The 20,249-nt window shown below is 35.9% G+C and overlaps 1 protein-coding gene across 2 annotated transcripts in view; it reads right to left on the bottom strand.

Moving 5' to 3' along the window:
- Positions 1 to 20,249, bottom strand: part of LOC135220767 (uncharacterized) — a 48,584-nt gene that overhangs the window by 8,999 nt on the left and 19,336 nt on the right. Inside the window, exon 1 of one of the 2 annotated variants that reach the window (XM_064258222.1) lies at positions 1,361 to 1,442. The exons of the other annotated variant lie outside the window; for it this stretch is intronic. The gene's annotated coding sequence lies outside the window, so the exon portion shown is untranslated. Of the gene's footprint in view, positions 1 to 1,360; positions 1,443 to 20,249 lie in introns of those variants that run through there. 2 annotated transcript variants of the gene reach the window in all.

The raw sequence follows: 20,249 nt of genomic DNA, 5'->3' as shown, positions 1-20,249 counted from the left end.
TGTTTTTCTCTACACTGTTTATGCAAAGAACCTTAAATCAGCAACAACTATGATGAAAAGTTCAACTGTATCTCTAAACAGAAAGTACATTCTCCTTTCTTTGCCTTAGTGCATATAGCCCCAGAAGAATGGAGCAGGGCATTTGTCATCTGGGATTCCTTTGGGTACCAAAAACGGGGAAGACCCAAGTAATATATCAGTATGAAACCGAAGGCTGCAGATGAGTGGAGATTTGTGGAAGTGAAAGCACAAGAAAGAAATGAGTTGCAGAATTTCACTGAGGCCCTTTGAGTCACGAGAGTCGGAGGCGATGATTACTTTGTTGTTTGACAAAGCAGTCTATGTGCCGTCACGACCTAATACTCATTGAATAGACCCAGGGATCCCATTACTACCAAGGCAACGCCTAGGATTGACTCATCAATCAGTTTTGTAACTGGGATCGCAACGACTGTGGTTATCTGCGGAAAAGGGCAGGAAATCTGGTACACCCTGTCTATCTTGCCTGTGTTGATTTGGTTCATAAAGTGGAAAACCAGAGGGAAAAACAACCTTGAATGTTATTGCGAAACGTGATGTCGTGGAAGGAAAAATAATGGGAATGATTTTCTCCGAGACCATCAAATATTTGCGTAACTGTTTATTTACATGTCTTATTTAATTTTACGTTATTCCAGTAAGCGATTATGATAACGTAATGTTTTAAGATTTCAATTAAAAATTATACATAAGGTTTAGCTTATTCTGAAATGTAAAGCCCCAACTTTTCGTACCTAACTCAAACTACTACACGGAAATGTCCAGAATTATAACGGTGGCTAATACCTGCAGTATGGGCTTGTTTTGAGAGGAAATTGCTTGTGATCTGCATGTCCCTGGGACCACAGCATCCTCTGATCCAGGCAAAAGACTGTTTAGCTCTACCTCTCTGGCAATTTAAAGTACCAAGTGAGTACAGTGAGAGTTAAATACCGGAAATCTTTAGTTTTATTATTATCAGTATTTCCTTGCGCTCCTGCCTTGTGTGTTCCATCTCTGCTCTTCTCGCTGAACGCCATTTAGACTATGGACAAGGGCAGAATATCTGTTACACTGCATTATCTATGTTACCGCACACCTCTTTTGCATTTGGGCCTATCTACACGTGCATAGAAACCCGTCGCGTCTTCTGTTTCCTTCAGAAATATTAAATCACTGACAGCTTAGATTTATTCTTATACACACACACACACACACACACATATATATATATATATATATATATATATATATATATATATATATATATATTTCTGTGGTAACAATAAAAGTCTGTGAGTAATTAATTCTACATATATATGAAGAATGAAAGGTACGGCACCTTGGTCCGAGCTTCTAAGGGACGGTACGTCATGTCTTTAGCTCTGGTCTTGCTATCTCGACCCTCTCTTATAATACTATTTTATGGTATGTGGACACCGTTAAATGAATAAATAAAAGGCGTGATAAAATACTGAGTACAACTGTACGAATCACCTAATCGAGATTCCTTATCATCTATTCAACATTTCTCGGAACAGATACAATATCGAATGTGAATCCTCACTGATAAGTTTTTTCTTCTTCTTTTTTTTTCTTTTTTTCCTGCTAGAGTCACGTTAAACGTCCAGTTCTTGTCAATACATGAGCCCAAAACCGAGCGCAAGCGCACAGATACCGCCTCTTTCTGAGAAATCGTTGAATGATGCGCAGCAAGATGATTTTAAGTACACACACATGCAAACACACACATACATGTCCCATTGTTTAACGTTACTGTACAGAAAAACAGATCATATGACAATACGTGATCACATTTAGTTTGAATCAATGAATAGCGACAAGAGCATTGCATGTAGACCCAATCAGCTGCCTTGGGTGAGGGGCGTGGCATTTTATCCTTGTTAGTTGAAGGATGGATGACTCCACTGTGGAAGACTTGCTCCCAAGGCCATTCGACTGCATGGGCTGGCTTTTATATATAGTAAGTGTATGTATGTCTGTGAGTGTGTATATGTACACACACACACACACATATATATATTATATATATATATATACTGATATATATTCTATATATATATATATATATATATACTATACATACATACATACGTATATACATATGTATCAATATATCACCAAATTGTAACTCCTGCTAACTCAAACAAACTTAAAAGTAAAGGTTGCAAACAGTATATTTACAAACAATATTAATATAATTCTGTAGAGAATAAAAATAAATACCATAAAAAGACTGAGCTCTTCATGGAGTAATAAGCGCCGGTATGATTATCTGTTGAAAACCATGATTATGTTTTCTACAAGCATAAAACTTTAACTTGAAATACTGTTTAGCTGGGAAAGACTGCGATCAGTGCAGCCATCCTAACCAGGACACGCATATATACGTTATTTTTCTTTTTTTTACTGGATATGGATTTCCGTGACTTTATTCACTCGGCTATCAAGAGGGATTAAGTTGATCACAACCCTGCACTATTTATTACTTTGGTATTTGCGGCTTAATATTTGAAAATACAAAAATGTTATGTGCGAAAGTAATGAACATACAATCATCATTTTCATGCATATATATATATATATATATATATATATATATATATATATATATATATATATATACACACATATATATATGATATATGTATAGATATATATACAATATATAGTATATATATATATATATATATATATATATATATATATATATATATATATATATTATATAAGGATTCCAGGAGAAGATATCAAACAGCATTCAGCAGGGTCCAACAAACACATCAAGAGAGCCATATTTATTAACAAGAGACGTTTCGCACATTATCTATGTGAATCTTCAATCTGTAAGAACAACATAAAATACGTTAAAGTTTAAAAAACATAATTTTCTATATAAAACAGATTAAGTTAAGAAAAAAAAGTATTTACAAAAATTAATACAAATTAAAAGGTATATAGTAAAAAAGGAACCAGTTCTCAACAAACCATCCAAAGGACAAGAAGAACGAATGACCAAAACTTGACACCAACCTACGACTTCAGTTATGCAAGATAAAGAGGAGAAGCGGAAACGTTAGAATTCAAAGAAGGAACAAGCCGTTTGATGTATAAGGACTCAAGGGTAGTTAGGTAATTGCTATGGCTTGTTCCACCAATAATAGAGAAGTGCTTTTTATTTATTTCAATTTTGCATATGGAGGCACGATTCTTTATATTAGAAAATTCTGGTTTGCTTAATTTTTGACCCGTTCTAAAGCTGTATCCCAAATGGCTACAGTATCTCATCTGCAGTAACCTACGGCTTGATCCAACATAAATACCGGGACATCCCGGGCACTTGAATTTATAAACAATGTTGGATCTCATGAAGGTCTGCAGTTTGTCTTTATAGCCGAAGAATACGCCAATCTTGAGTGGATTGATTGGAATTAAATGCATTTTAAGGCAGCCAAATTAATTTTCGATTATTTGTTTAAGTTTGGCAGAAAACTTATCGTCAGAGATAAATGGGATAGTGGCATACACATTTTTCTTTAAGACATTATAAGAGGTCATCGGATTGGAGAAATCTTGTGACAGCAGTCTGTTAATGACTTTATATACCAGTTTTTCAGGATAGGAGTTCTGTAAGAAAAATTTAACTAAAACTAATATCTCATTGTGAAAGAGAGACCAACTCGAAGAATGGTTATGAGTGATCTACTACACATGACAAGTTTTGATGTAAAATCTCTTTTTACAAACGTGCCTCTAAATGAAACCATCAGCATTATTTTAGACAGAATTTTTTATGACGATCACGTAATTTTTCACGGTTTTAACAGACAACTTTTTAGGACATTTCTTGAGCTTGCTGTGCAAGACTCAATGTTTTTAATGGTCAACTTTTTTCGCAGGTCGATGGAGTTGCCATGGGCTCCCCGTTGGGACCTGTGTTTGCTCATATTTTTATGTCTTTTTTAGAAGAAACCTTTTTAACTAACTGTCCGGATGTGCGTAAACCTGTCTATTATAGACGATATGTTGATGATACATTTGCGCTATTCAAAGAACCCTGGCATAGAGAGATGTTTCTGGACCATATCAATAGTCAACATGAAAATATAAAATTTACCATGGAAAAGGAAACCAACAACTCTTTACCCTATTTAGACATCAGTGTTAGCAGAGACAATGGTGAATTTACTACATCTGTGTATAGGAAAAAATCATACACTGGGCTTGCTAACAATTTCTATAGTTCATGCTTCAAGAACTTTAAAGTGAATTCTATTTACACTTTGGTTTACAGGGCTTTACGTTACTCTTCGAGTTGGTCTCTCTTTCACAATGAGATATTGTTTTTAGTATATAAAGTCATTAACAGACTGCTGTCACAAGATTTCTCCAATCCGATGACCTCTTATAATGTCTTAAAGAAAAATGTGTATGCCACTATCCCATTTATCTCTGACGATAAGTTTTCTGCCAAACTTAAACAAATAATCGAAAATTAATTTGGCTGCCTTAAAATGCATTTAATTCCAATCAATCCACTCAAGATTGGCGTATTCTTCGGCTATAAAGACAAACTGCAGACCTTCATGAGATCCAACATTGTTTATAAATTCAAGTGCCCGGGATGTCCCGGTATTTATGTTGGATCAAGCCGTAGGTTACTGCAGATGAGATACTGTAGCCATTTGGGATACAGCTTTAGAACGGGTCAAAAATTAAGCAAACCAGAATTTTCTAATATAAAGAATCGTGCCTCCATATGCAAAATTGAAATAAATAAAAAGCACTTCTCTATTATTGGTGGAACAAGCCATAGCAATTACCTAACTACCCTTGAGTCCTTATACATCAAACGGCTTGTTCCTTCTTTGAATTCTAACGTTTCCGCTTCTCCTCTTTATCTTGCATAACTGAAGTCGTAGGTTGGTGTCAAGTTTTGGTCATTCGTTCTTCTTGTCCTTTGGATGGTTTGTTGAGAACTGGTTCCTTTTTTACTATATACCTTTTAATTTGTATTAATTTTAATTTTTGTAAATACTTTTTTTTCTTACATTAATCTGTTTTATATAGAAAATTATGTTTTTTTAAACTTTAACGTATTTTATGTTGTTCTTACAGATTGAAGATTCACATAGATAATGTGCGAAACGTCTCTTGTTAATAAATATGGCTCTCTTTGATGTGTTTGTTGGACCCTGCTGAATGCTGTTATATATATATATATATATATATATATATATATATATATATATATATATATATACCTCAGTAAAGGGTCCGAATATATATAATATATATATATATATATATATATATATATATATATATATGTGTGTGTGTGTGTTGTGTGTGTGTGTGTGTGTGTGTGTGTGTGTATATATATATATATATATATATATATTATGCTTAAAAAATCAAAGTAGATGCACTTGTCTTCATTAAATAAGCGAATACCACAGGAAAATGATAGTCAGAAATCCAAGCGCTTTCGTCTTTATTAAGACATTGTCAAAAAACGAATGAAATATAATTGGAGAGAAAGTTCTCAGGTACACAACGAGATCAAGAATACCAGATGGTTAATTGTCAAAAGGGTAAAAATTAAAGAGATAATTCAGGATTATCGGATATCACACGGTCACAAACCTAAACATAGATTTAACCCTAACCGAAATTACAAAGTACGTATCCGTACAGTCCAAAACATGTAAAAACTGAATATATTAATTTTGTTGCTTACATTTATCTACAACTTTTTTCATTATGAAGGCATCAAGTTTAAATAAACCAAGACTTAAATTTAGAACATTTTCATTATTTGACTTGATGAAACAAGATTCAATGATATTCCTTTTAACTGTGTCATTACATGGGAATAAGGCTCTTGCTTGACTCCAGTTAATAGGATGATCTAAATCTCTCATATGTAAGTATAATGCATTCGATATTTGCCCAGTTCTCACAGAATGTTGGTGCTGTTTGAGACGTTGTGAAAGAGATTTACCGGTCTGTCCGTAATAGACTTTATCACACTTTTTGCAAGGAATTTCATATATGCAGCCTGGAAGATCTTTAGGAAATTTTTTTATTACTAAACTCTTGACATTAATATTACTGAAAACAACATTTATGTTAAAAAGCTTTAAAATTCTAGGAATATCTAAAAACCTTTCATCATAGGGTAATTTTAGAATGTTATGCTTACTATGTAAATTCAAGTTTGTCATTAGTTGGATAAAATGTTTTTCTAGCTCTTTTCCATGCCACATCTACTAAAGTCCTTGGGTATTCAAGTTTCAATGCAGTATCATAAATAGTTTTTTTTCTCAGCGTCAATAAACTGCGGGCTACAGACACGTAAAGCCCTAAGGAACATATCAGAAAAAAAAACAGAGAATTTAACATTTTGATGGTGATTGGAGTAGTAATGAACAAAAGAGGCAATGTTAATTGATTTCCGAAAGACTGAAAAGGTGAAATTTCTATCATTTCTATGGACAGTACATCAAGAAAATTCAAATTACAATTTCTTTCTTCCTCTACAGTAAATTTTATAGAAGGGACTAAATTATTGAGATTAATAAGGAATTCCTGGAGATTTTCGTGAACTGGCCAAATACAGAAAATATCATCCACATACCTAAACCATATAACTTTTTGGGGCAAAATTCTTGGTAAGAGTTTTGTCTCAAAAAATTCCATTGCTAAGGACAGGAGATAAGGGATTACCCATAGCCATGCCAAAATTTTGTACAAAAAATTCCCCATTAAAACAAAATTTACTATCTTTGATACATAACCTTATGAAACTATTGAGGATTGCTACAGTTAAGGGAATGTCATGACGTTTTAATTCATCCTCCAAATATTCAAGTAAATCATCTACAGGCACTTTTGTAAATAAAGAAACAACATTAAAACTAACTATATTAAAATCAAAATTCAAATTTAAACAATTCAATTTGTTTATAAAATCAACATTGTTTTTAACATTCATGTTAGAAATGTTTCCTACCAAAGGTGTAAGAATTTTTACAAGCCATTTAGATAAATTATACGTAACTGAGCCCACTCAACTAGTGATTGGTCTGATAGGGTTATTGATTTATGTGTCTTGACTAAACCATACATATAAGGTAGGGAGGCGCATTGCGGTGTAAACTGTTTAATTAAATGGTCCAAGCCCTTCTGAATGGATTTAATTTGTTTATTAAAAAGGGAGTTCACTGTCTGTGTAGGATAAGACCTCAGTTTCGTATAAGTATCAGTATCATTTAGCAATGTCATTATTTTACTTACACAGTCACTTTTATTCATTATTACCACTGCATTAGATTTATCTGCTTTTGTCACTTTCACTGCTTCGTCTTCTTTAATTTTCTTATAAGCCTGGAGAAATCTCACGGGTACATTAGGGGGGAGAAAGCTTGCTCATAGCACCATGCACAATAACTTTACAAATATTGATATCATCAGGGCATAGGTTATGATTAAATTTTTCCAAATAAAAGGATTTTGAGATGTCGACACAGTCCAAGTTACCATTAGATACACCAAAGCTTAACCCATATCCCAAAGCTGCTGTCGTAGCACTATCCACTGGTTTGTCTGATAAATTAATCATGAAGTCCACGTTGACATGCTTAGTCCAGTGGCTTTCAGCAATAAGATTCTTCAGCTTGACTTGAAGCTTCCTTTCAAGACGGTTGCAGCACTTCCTCAATTTCCCGTAGCAATAATCCAGCATCCGATTCTTCCAATTCATAGGAACCGTCTGATTAAAGCCATACCGTCTGCTTCTAAGGGTACTAAATGCATCATCTACTTCCACTTTTGTGATGTCGATGTGTTTCTGAAGTATGATGCGTTGGAACTCGTCGAAAGGTCGCTCTGCTAGACGAAGAATTCTCACTGGTAAAATCGACTTGGGCATCACTTGCTCGTTCATACACTTCCGTAGAAAGTTAAGTCGACGAGTTTCAACGCACCATACTTCAGAAACCCATCGACATCACAAAAGTGGAAGTAGATGATGCGTTTAGTACCCTTAGAAGCAGACGGTATGGCTTTAATCAGACGGTTCCTATGAATTGGAAGAATCGGATGCTGGATTATTGCTACGGGAAATTGAGGAAGTGCTGCAACCGTCTTGAAAGGAAGCTTCAAGTCAAGCTGAAGAATCTTATTGCTGAAAGCGACTGGACTAAGCATGTCAACGTGGACTTCATGATTAATTTATCAGACAAACCAGTGGATAGTGCTACGACAGCAGCTTTGGGATATGGGTTAAGCTTTGGTGTATCTAATGGTAACCTGGACTGTGTCGACATTTCAAAATCCTTTTATTTGGAAAAATTTAATCATAACCTATGCCCTGATGATATCAATATTTGTAAAGGTATTGTGTATGGTGCTATGAGCAAGCTTTCTCCCCCTAATGTACCCGTGAGATTTCTCCAGGCTTATAAGAAAATTAAAGAAGACGAAACAGTGAAAGTGACAAAAGCAGATAAATCTAATGCAGTGGTAATAATGAATAAAAGAGACTATGTAAGTAAAATAATGACATTGCTAAATGATACTGATACTTATACGAAAATGAGGTCTGATCCTACACAGACATTGAACTCCCTTTTTAATAAACAAATTAAATCCATTCTAAAGGGCTTGGACCATTTAAACAAACAGTTTACACCGCAATGCGCCTCCCTACCTTATATGTATGGTTTAGTCAAGACACATAAAATCAATAACCCTATCAGACCAATCATTAGTTCAGTGGGCTCAGTTACGTATAATTTATCTAAATGGCTTGTAAAAATTCTTACACCTTTGGTAGGAAACATTTCTAACACAGAATGTTAAAACAACAATTGATTTTATAAACAAATTGAATTGTTTAAATTTGAATTTTGATTTTAATATGGTTAGTTTTGATGTCTCTTTATTTACAAAAGTGCCTGTAGATGATTTACTTGAATATTTGAAGGATGAATTAGAACGTCATGACATTCCCTTAACTGTAGCAAACCTCATTAGTCTCATAAGGTAATGTATCAAAGATAGTAAATTTTGTTTTAATGGGGAATTTTTTTGTACAAAATTTTGGCATGGCTATGGGTAATCCCTTATCTCCTGTCCTTAGCAATATTTACATAGAATTTTTTTAGACAAAACTCTTACCAAGAATTTTGCCCCAAAAAGTTATATGGTTTAGGTATATGGATGATATTTTCTGTATTTGGCCAGTTCACGAAAATCTCCAGGAATTTCTTGATAATCTAAATAATTTAGACCCTTCTATAAAATTTACTGTAGAGGAAGAAAGAAATTGTAATTTGAATTTTCTTGATGTACTGTCCATAGAAATGATAGAAATTTCACCTTTTCAGTCTTTCGGAAATCAATTAAAATTGCCTCTTTTGTTCATTACTACTCCAATCACCATCAAAATGTTAAATTCTCTGTTTTTTTTTTCTGGTATGTTCCTTAGGGCTTTACGTGTCTGTAGCCCGCAGTTTATTGATGCTGAGAAAAAAACTATTTATGATATTGCATTGAAACTTGAATACCCAAGGACTTTTGTAGATGTGGCATGGAAAAGAGCTAGAAAAACATTTTATTCAACTAATGACAAACTTGAATTTTCATAGTAAGCATAACATTCTAAAATTACCCTATGATGAAAGGTTTTTAGATATTCCTAGAATTTTAAAGCTTTTTAACATAAATGTTGTTTTCAGTAATATTAATATCAAGAGTTTAGTAATAAAAAATTTCCTAAAGATCTTCCAGGCTGCATATATGAAATTCCTTGCAAAAAGTGTGATAAAGTCTATTACGAACAGACCGGTAAATCTCTTTCACGTCTCAAACAGCACCAACATTCTGTGATAACTGGGCAAATATCGAATGCATTATTCGAACATATGAGAGATTTAGATCATCCTATTAACTGGAGTCAAGCAAGAGCCTTATTCCCATGTAATGATACAGTTTAAAAGAAATATCATTGAATCTTGTTTCATCAAGTCAAATAATGGAAATATTCTAAATTGAGTCTTGGTTTATTTAAACTCGATGCCTTCATTATGATAAAAGTTGTAGATAAATATAAGCAACAAAATTAATATATTCAGTTTTTACATGTTTTGGACTGTACGGATACGTACTTTGTAATTTCGGTTAGGGTTAAATCTATGTTTAGGTTTGTGACCGTGTGATATCCGATAATCCTGAATTATCTCTTTAATTTTTACCCCTTTTGACAATTAATCATCTGGTATTCTTGATCTCGTTGTGTACCTGAGACCTTTCTCTCCAATTGTATTTCATCGTTCCTTGACAATGTCTTAGTAAAGACGAAAGCGCTTGGATTTCTGACTATCATTTTCCTGTGGTATTCTATATTATTATATATATATATATATATATATCTATCATATATATATATATATATAGATATATTATATTATAATATATTGAACATTTTGTATATGCATGCTTGTTATTTATTATATATATATATAATATATATATATGTATAATATATATAAATACTATATATATATATATATATTATTATATATATATATATATATATACATATAAATTATACTATATATAATATATATATATATATATATATATATATATATATATTGTGACAAAGTGTCAAGTATCTGGTTACTACACTTACCATTCATTAATTGTTACCTCACAACAGCCAGACACCTGAACCTTCATCACAGATAATAAAGGACTTAATACTCATAAAGGCAACAGTGATCCCTTAAACAGTATTGCAGAAAATCAGACTAAGTTCATTAAAACAGTAGTGAGGTAATCTTATGTGTAATTAAATTAATTAAAGGGCATCACTCCATCAACAGCTTTAAAAGTCTAAGTATTTCCCTGATTTCAGAAGTCTAAGTACTTCCCTGGTTCTAACTCACTTCACGTAAATTGAAGAAAAACAGCTCAATTACCACTCCGTGTTTATACCTAAATAAATCATACATATATACTGGTGAAAAAGAAAACACTTATGGAAATTTTAAATACAAAAATTTATTATCAAACTCAAAATTTATAAGTGAAATTCACAGCATCAGGGAAATGTACTGTTACTTGAAAACAAAGCAAAGTTTAATTAATTCTTTAATAAAGTAAGTAAAATTAAATCAAAATTAATTAATCACAAAATTCAAGAAATTAATTCAATCAAAATTCAAAAGTGTTAGGCAATAATTAAATTTGGAAATTAATTCACAAGTGCTAAACAACACTAAAACTTGAAAAGATTTCTAAGGAAATGCAAATTAATTCACAAGTGCTAATTCAATTAAATGTGCAACGATTAAGTAATGAAAACAACTAAGTTAATCAAATGGTGAATGTAAAAGAAAACACATCACAGAAAAATATGGAAAATACCAAAATTGTAAAAAGCACTAATCATACAGATTATAAAAATAAAAACACACACTTCAATAAGAAATGGATAAATGCACAAAAAATCACTTCAGTAAGAAAAATGGATAAATATGCAAAAAATCACTTCAATAAAAAATGGATAAATGCACAAAAAAATCACTTCAAATGAAACAACACAGAACACAAAAATTTGCAATGTGTAAAAATTTAAACTTGTTTCATGAAACCACTGTAACTATTAGTTGCAACTAATAAATTTATAGAAACACTTTACCATGGTACCAATTTTCTTTCTGCTGCAGCCAGTTCCCCAAAATTTCACCAATTCACAATATTTCCCAAAAGAATAGGCGCCGTTACATGCTTGTACAATGTTTGTTTAGATTCCACAAAAACACTAAATAATTCTTAGAAATCCAAAATCTAAAAGCTACAAGTGACCAATTTATGTTACGTTAATATCAAGTATGGCGAGGGAGAGAAAGAGAGGAGGTGACCTCTGAATGCCAAGGGTTCAAAGTCTGTAATGAATCTTTCTCTTTTCGTACGGAAGCTGAAAACAGTGGATTTTGCAGAAAACGTTTTGGGCTTGCGAAAGATGGTGCAATCCTTCTAGAAGCTTCTAATATGACGTAACTTTACATAAAAAATGGTGAAATCTTCACATGGTTATCGACAAAGAAGTACGCGTCTGAAACTAATCATGTACGTAGTATGCATAACAAAGACACGAACTCATCTGAAGCAGAAGTCCCTTATCAAACGTGATGACAGGCTATGAAAACAAAACGGAGACCTCGAGTCCCTCTAATCAAAGGTGTTGACAGGTTTCCAAAACAATTTCTATCTTGGAATGGACAAAGTTAATCTCTCTCTTTTTACATTCTATGTTATACTATTTAAAACTATGTTATGCGAAATCTGAACATACATTTTGAGACATCCTACAATTCTAAGCTAAATAAGGAATCTGAAAATGCCGCAAAACTTTTCTAACATATTATACAGTCAAGAGAGGTAATATATACGTTATGAAAGTAGCAGCATATGATAATATATATAAATGGATGATTGTATGTTAATTAATTTTGCACACAGGATTTTTATATTCTCAAATATTAAGCCACAATTAACCAAGGAATAAACAGAACAGAGTAGTAACCAACTTAATCTCTCTTGATAAATATGTATATATAGATATATATTTTATATATATATATATTATATATATATATATATATATATATATACATATATATATATATGTATATATATATATATATATATATATATATATACATATATATATATATATAAATAAAGATATTATTTTGCCACGAAGGAAAAATAAACGAAGCAGGATCTGCAATTTTTTCTTCATGGCATATATCTTTATGGATTTTATCACGTTCCTAACTTTCGTGATTCAGTTATACATATATATATATATATATATATATATATATATATATATATATATATATATATATTATATATATATACATATATATATATATATTATATATATATATATATATACATTTATAATATATATATATATAATATATTATATATATATATATATTGTTTTACGTATATAGGGCCTTGAGAAGAAGCTAGATACGTAAACGGAAATAATTGAGGGATTTCAAGAGGGAATTGCTTGAACTTACCGTAAACTGATAGTTATTAATTCTTTCTTTAGAGGGAAGGTCGCCAGAAAACTCAGCTCGTTACTTTAAAACTATTTGTTTACACAAAAAGGCCCGTGCTGGCCTGGAGAAAAGTTAAATGATATTGGCCCCCACGTTGGGGCTTATAGTCTCATTCAATTCAAGCTGATTTTCATTCACTTGGGTTAATGCACACTTGCGGCAGAGACGGCACGTGACTCATGGAATCTGGAAAAGAATCCCAGATTAAACGAGATAAAAGGAAAAATGACTTCTTGCTTTGATTAAGGCTGATTAATTCTCTAACATTGGGGAAGGTAAACTCGAATGGTTCACTGAGGTATGCACGAAAACTTGGTCTTTAACAAGTCACAAAGGGAGCACGTGGCCCGATGAGGACAAAGGGCTTCTGATGTAGAAGGGGTAAAAAATGAGAATTGAAATGAATTTAGCAAGAGTCGTATGGTAGTAAAAGGTGCTGGGTTGAAGTTTACACTTTCAGACGTACCTTTATGCAATATTCTGTGTATCCTTGTAGGAAGAATGCGGCCTGACCTCTGTTCAGGTCTTGGGGTTCGTGTACCAACCAGCACGTCGTGGTAGGCCTAATTTTGGGAGGCTGGCAATTTGACCTCTGTCCGAGATCACGTCTCGCAGCCGACTGAGAGCGATACTGCTTGTTTTCGAATCACGGGGCTTCCAAAAACCGCCTCGAGCATTGCCTGAAAGGTGGTAAACACAACGCCAGCAAATTGGGAAGGAAAATAGGTCTTATTGTAGAAGTCCCTAAAATCCCATCTCGAAGCCTAGATACTCTTGTGACCTGCCTCTCTTACCCTAAGCTTCCGTCAGACCGAAATATCATTCCTACGACAATACCACTCTCCCAACAACAGTAGCTTCAGGAGACGGCATGGCTGCTACTTTTATAATTAAATATAACTAAAACTCTGCTGGGAAGGCGAGGCGTTCTATAGACGTAGCAATATATATATATATATATATATTCCTTGGTTAATTGCGGCTTAATATTTGAGAATATAAAACTGTTGTATGCAAAATTAATGAACATACAATCATCCATTTATATATAATATACATATATATTACATATACGTATGTATCATATATATATATATATATATATATATATACAAGCAGTCTCCGGGTTACGACGGGGGTTCCGTTCTGAGACGCGTTGTAAGCCAAAAATCGTCGTAAGCCGGAACATCGTAAAAATCCTAAGAAAACCTTACTTTTAATGCTTTGGGTGCATTGAAAACTATGTAAACTGCATTCTTATTGCATTTGTAATAAAAAAAACTTCAAATATTGATTATTTTGCATTTTTGGTGTCATATTTCATCTGCCAGATCAGTGTTGTAGGCGTCGTAACCCTAGAACATGCGTTGTAACCCTGGAAATAATTTCTGATGAATATAATTTAAAAGCGCCTTAACCTCGGAACGTCGTAAGCCGAACCCGTCGTAACCCGGGGACTGCCTGTATATATATATATACACAGCTTAGCCAGCAGACTTTCCAAGGTCTGATGGAATTGCTTTACGATTCCTTGACTCTCTGGTCAGTAGGGCGTCGAAAAAAACATGGCAAATGCCATAGCTAGCTAGGCAACTCTTAAATTCATGGGACATAAAGTGTAGTCCCTCATTGGTTTGGATTGTTTTAGGGAAAGCAAAATGGCAGAAGAATGGCACTAAGGTCTTTAAGGCATTTTTGGAAGTGGAACTTCTGACCTGAATAGCCTCAGGATACAGGGTAAACCAGTTGATGATCATCAGGCAGTGTTGGTTGCCATGCCTCTTATCGTTGCATCCTGGTGGGGAGCAACAATCCATACAGACATGTCTGAAGGGGACATCTATGGACGAGATATTCTTCAAAGGGGCCTTTGGAATGACTTCATTGGTGCAACCCGTGACCTGGTACGTGGGGCACGGGTTGACAAAGGCCATTACAGATTTGCAAAGCCCAGGCCAGTGTGCTCTACTTGCCACAGCCTGGGTTGTCTGGGAAAGGCCAAAGTTCCCTCCTAAACCATCATGTGCCAGCTGCAGGACTTCCCACTGGAGGGCTCTGGGCACCTTTATCCTGCAATGGATCAGTTGGGCTGGTGCGAGGGCTCCCGGGACACTTGGAAAAGAACGCCAATGTCAAGGAGGAACCCGTCCTTCACCAACTCCGAGATCTCCTCCTCGGAGGCAGCTGCCTCTGCCCACCACTTCTCCAATAATGGATTCTCCACCTGGGGCTTCAAGAATTGTTCTCGACTTTAGGAGGGGACCTATGCATCCGCCCCTGTGGCGAGGAATGCGGGGGCAGGTGCAATGACTCTCCAGTGGGAGTGGGCTTGGGTTGCTCTTGCAATCTAGCCACCTCTGCAAGATTTACATGGCCCAGTAGCGAGTCATCTCCTGACGGGGAGGTATCCCATTATGATGGAATGGGTGCTGTAGCAGTCATGCACTGGATGGGAACTGTGGTATTCCTCTATTGGGTCAGGTCTTGGCCCAGTAAGAGGGGTTTCCCTGTGGCAAGCAACTGAGGCACTCCGAAGAGATGCTCCTTTCTTTGTAGATGATCACCGGTGACGACCCTCACTCACTCAGTGGGAATGTCCTTGGTGGATCCATCAATCCAGTAGATCATCATCCGTGCATCTTCATGGATCGTGCCACCTGACGGCCCTGAGTCACAGGCAATGAGGTTCACAGCAGCTCTGTGTCCACTAAGTTTGGGAACTCGTGAAGAGGGCCTGAGTTGTCTAAAGGCACTAGGAACACATCCTTCCTACTTAGCCAGTCTGGCAAGTCCCCTGGGTTTGAGATTGTTTGCACTGCTTCAAGGGTGTTGGATTGAGAGCAAGATCTAAAATTGGCTGAGATGTGGCCATTCTGACCACAGTCCTGGCATGTAACTTTGCTAAAATCCCGTCAGGGGCCATGGTAGCGAGTGGGTTTATCGCCCTTCACCCCACTTGCAGGGGAAAGCTTTGTGGGCGAGGCCCCATTTTGAGAGTGGTTGGGAGGGGGGCCCACTGCTGAGGGTCTGCTTTGGAGTTGCACTGCTCTGTTGAGTTTTCGGGTTTATGGCAGCAAGCACGCAAGGGCCTCTTTGGAGGATGACTTGGATGCTGATGAGGTTGGGAGTAAATAGTAGAGGGTGCAAAGGAACTGAGTTGCAGATGGTGGGTATCATAAGTGTTGGCCCACTGACAGCATTCCATAATGGTCTTGGGTGCCTTGTCCACCAGGTGGGTGGCAAAGTCCAGAGGGGCGTATGACAGGAAATCCTCCAACTTGAAAGCCTTGAGGATCGCCTCCATGGAAGAGGCCTTGGAAGTGTCAAGGCAACTGCAAAGTGCTGAGTCTTCTTGGCCAGCCACTCTGACCAAGTTTGGCCGGCCTCCTTAGGTAAACCTCCTCATCTCTGCCTCCATCAGTTAGGGGTTATTTTAAAAGCTTTTACTATCACAGCCTGGAGTAAGGCGAGGTTACTTTCATCATCTGCAGCAAGAGCATTAAATGCAATGGCACCGTTGCCTTCTGAGTGCTGGCCAAAAATTAGAGCCACTTTGCCGGAAGCAGGATGGTAGGCTTTTAGCATTCGCTCAACATGGTTGAACTAGGCTTCAGGTTCAGCCTCATCCCATTTTTTATGAGATATCCCATCCTCTTGATCGTGGAATGTGGGGAAGGGGTCGCTGGAGGCCACATGCCCTGGGCTGCCATAGAAAGTTGGTGTGCCCTTTCTGGTGCTTCTCTCTTCTCTTGGGCTAGTCATTCTTTTTCCCTCTCTGCTCTCTCCCTCTCCTTCTCTGCTCTTTCTTTCTGCTTCTATGCTCTTTCTGCTTCATCCCTCTTCTCTTGAGCTAGTTGGATTTTCTCTTTCTCTGCCATGGCACTTACCCAGGCCAGTAGGTCTGGGACCTTCAGCCCCATTTGTTTCCCCAATTCGGAGAAAGCCTTAATTTCATCAAGGGCAGCCGTGGAGGTGTGAAGTGTGTGTGGCACTGAAAGTGGCACTAGATGGACTGGAAGGAATGATCTTCCTGGGAAACTCAGAGTTGTGCTGAATGATTTAGTTCGTTACTAACTGCTGAAGTAAGTCATATGTCTTATTAGGGCTTAGAACAGTCACTTACTGGCACGATAGGTTGTAATCATGGCTTCAGGAACACAGTAATAGATAATAATTATTCTTCTTGCAAAAGAAAATAAACATGTGGGAGTGGTGGATCCGATTTTTATGAAACCCTATCACGCTACCTTTGCTATGTTTACATAAAGATGTTCGAGTTACTGTATGGGGTTATATCACGCATTGGCAACCACGGGGTCAGCGAGTCTGATTGACATACACAAAAGTATGAAATTTTCTCATGCGTGACTGATTGTGTTACAGAACCTATTATGTTAAGGGGAGTCGTGATAGCTAATGTTATTCTTACAATACCTATGTAGGCCAAAATTACTTTACTGAACAGACTCTTTACTGAAGGAAACAATGAGAGGGACATAATCTTCTTATTTTCTACCTAGCATGGGTGAGAAAGTGAGGGAGAAAAATCCAGCAATGGAGGGATATGGGCTGGATATGAAACCTTGTGGTTTCTCACATGTTCCTAGCTAAGTTTTGGCTACTTTGGGGTTTGAAAATTCTTAAGATCAAGTATTTGGTTACTTACTCTGTTTTCACTGAGAACCAATTCAGCATTCATACGATCTAAGATATTCATATCTCTAACTCTTGTAGCAGTCACGAAATTTGGTCATACCTAATATAAAATACCTAAAACACAAAATAACACTTTATTTATTTTGGAAACTGGTTCCATCGTGTGCTTGTAAAGGGAATTCTATGCTTGATTTTTCAGGTTCGTCTTTACTCTTGCAACCAGCTTTTAGCAATTGCTATTTGCTAATAGCCACTTACAAGGGATTTATGAGGGCAACAACAAGATCCTAGCAAGGTTGCCACTAATATGATTGTATTTGGGCGTGCACAACTGTGGAGGATGAAGTGAAGCTGATCTGACAATGACCTTGAAAATGGGGGCAATCATATACAAAATTATGGCTGAGGGCCTGCTTCAATTTGGGTAATAGTTAGGTAAACACTAAGGGTTTAGCTTAATTGATTATATTTACACTCTTAATTACATCAGAAATGAAAGAATTACACCATATGGGTTCTAAGGGGACATAAGGAACCTGTTACATAGATTGCAATTGACAATACGTTAGATCTTGAAGTGGATGAACAGGTTACTGGAGGTTTCCAGGCATATGGAGCAAAGAAAATAATAAGGATAATTTTCCCCGGAGCACGAGGTGAGAATCCAGAGTCCACAGCTGCTCTACGGCAAGTCAGCATAAAAAACAATTGGGAGATGAACAGATTACATAAGACCCATGGTTGAGGATCAAGGGGAATGTATGGAAGGTACCTAACAACTTGATCTCACAAAGAAATAAAGTCCGTTACTTAACACTGAGACACACTCCTGGGTGATGGCCCACAACAATATACAATTATAACACAATAAAGGAATTGCTTGGGAAGTGTGAAAAGAATATAAGTCTAAGACGTGAGATGGGACTGACTGCGTATTACTTTCTGTAGGAGTCGGAGTCGTCTTCCTCAGGGGGTGCCGGTAAAGGAGGGATATGTAAATGCACAACGAAGGTCACATAGCCAGCAACAGCCAACATCTTATGGGAAGTGGCTCAGAGGAGCGCAAGAAAAGTTCTAAGGCCCTTCGTCGTTGTTGTTGAAGATTAAGCCAGCCTTGTGCTGGCACGGGCTCTTGCTCATAGAGTAGCCCGTAATACCCTTTATCTCTGTGCTCTCGGTTTTTATGTGCTCAGAGACCGTTCGCCAGCATCCTAGTAGATGGAGTTACCTGTCCCCTGGCGCATCTTTACCACGAGGTGTTTTAGGTTATTATGCGGTCTGGGCTTTTAAATATGGCGACTGGTCGCCCTCAACCACGGCCTCAACTGGCGGCGTAGCATGCCCTTAGTAGACTTCTCTTCCAGCCGGTGAATCTGCAAACACAAGCCACCAGCAGTCAAATGAACAAAAAGCAATTAAAGGATTATTTCCTTAAAGAAAGTGGTGGGTGAGAGAAAGGGGCAAATTCACCTGTATCTTTATTATGAATGAAAAATAAAAGAATTCGCTTTCTTCTGGGTTTCATATATATATATATATATATATATATATATATATATATATATATATATATATATATATATATATATATATATATATATCAAAAGGGATGCTGACTAGAGTTAAGGAAGGGTAGAGAGACTACTTTTATCATTCAATTATAGCCGAATACCTTGCTGGGCCCAATGGAAATAAACGTAAACTTATCCTTATTAAGAATTCAGATTTATTTTCATCAAGAGCTTGAAATGTCCTGTGTGAGGGAGCTGATCTTTTTAGAAATAAATATATATTATACTGAAAACTAAAAACAATATCTTGTTGGACTGCAATGTATAAAATATGAAATTTACTCTGTGTATGCAACCAATGACTTCCTTTGAATCTATATAAAAAGAACTATTTATTTGTTTCACATCTCGACTCGACTTTTCCTATCTTGTTCGTTATGTATTCTGATAACAATGGAGATATCTGAAAGCTCTTGTTACTATAATGTGGCGGAATGGAATGTAATGGTTTATAAAATCTAGAGCGCTGAAAAGAAAATTGAGAGTAAAGGGTTTTAAAGGCGCAACAGATGAAAACATCGCAGTTGTACTACGAAAAAATTGTTGTGAGAAGGTGGAAAGAAAGATAGAGGAAAGAGAACATGAACAGAGGTACAACAAACGGAATGAAAGGGGCTGTAGCAAAGGGCCGAAGGGACATTGCAAAAAAACTTTAAGTAATGTCCAAAGTACACCTAGTGAGGTGTACTGACGGCACTAACACACTACGGGGATTAAGTGTGGAATAGTGTCCAATTTTTCGAAACCTTTAGAATAAGGTTTATTTCGGATTTCAATATAAGGAATGAAAGACAGATGACGAACGCTCAGTCATTTCTTTCTTCTCCAGAAA

This window comes from Macrobrachium nipponense, chromosome 2, assembly GCF_015104395.2.
Source record: "Macrobrachium nipponense isolate FS-2020 chromosome 2, ASM1510439v2, whole genome shotgun sequence".
Taxonomy (NCBI): domain Eukaryota; kingdom Metazoa; phylum Arthropoda; class Malacostraca; order Decapoda; family Palaemonidae; genus Macrobrachium; species Macrobrachium nipponense.
Note: the sequence above shows the minus strand (reverse complement) of the source record. Positions and strands in the feature narration are given on the sequence as shown.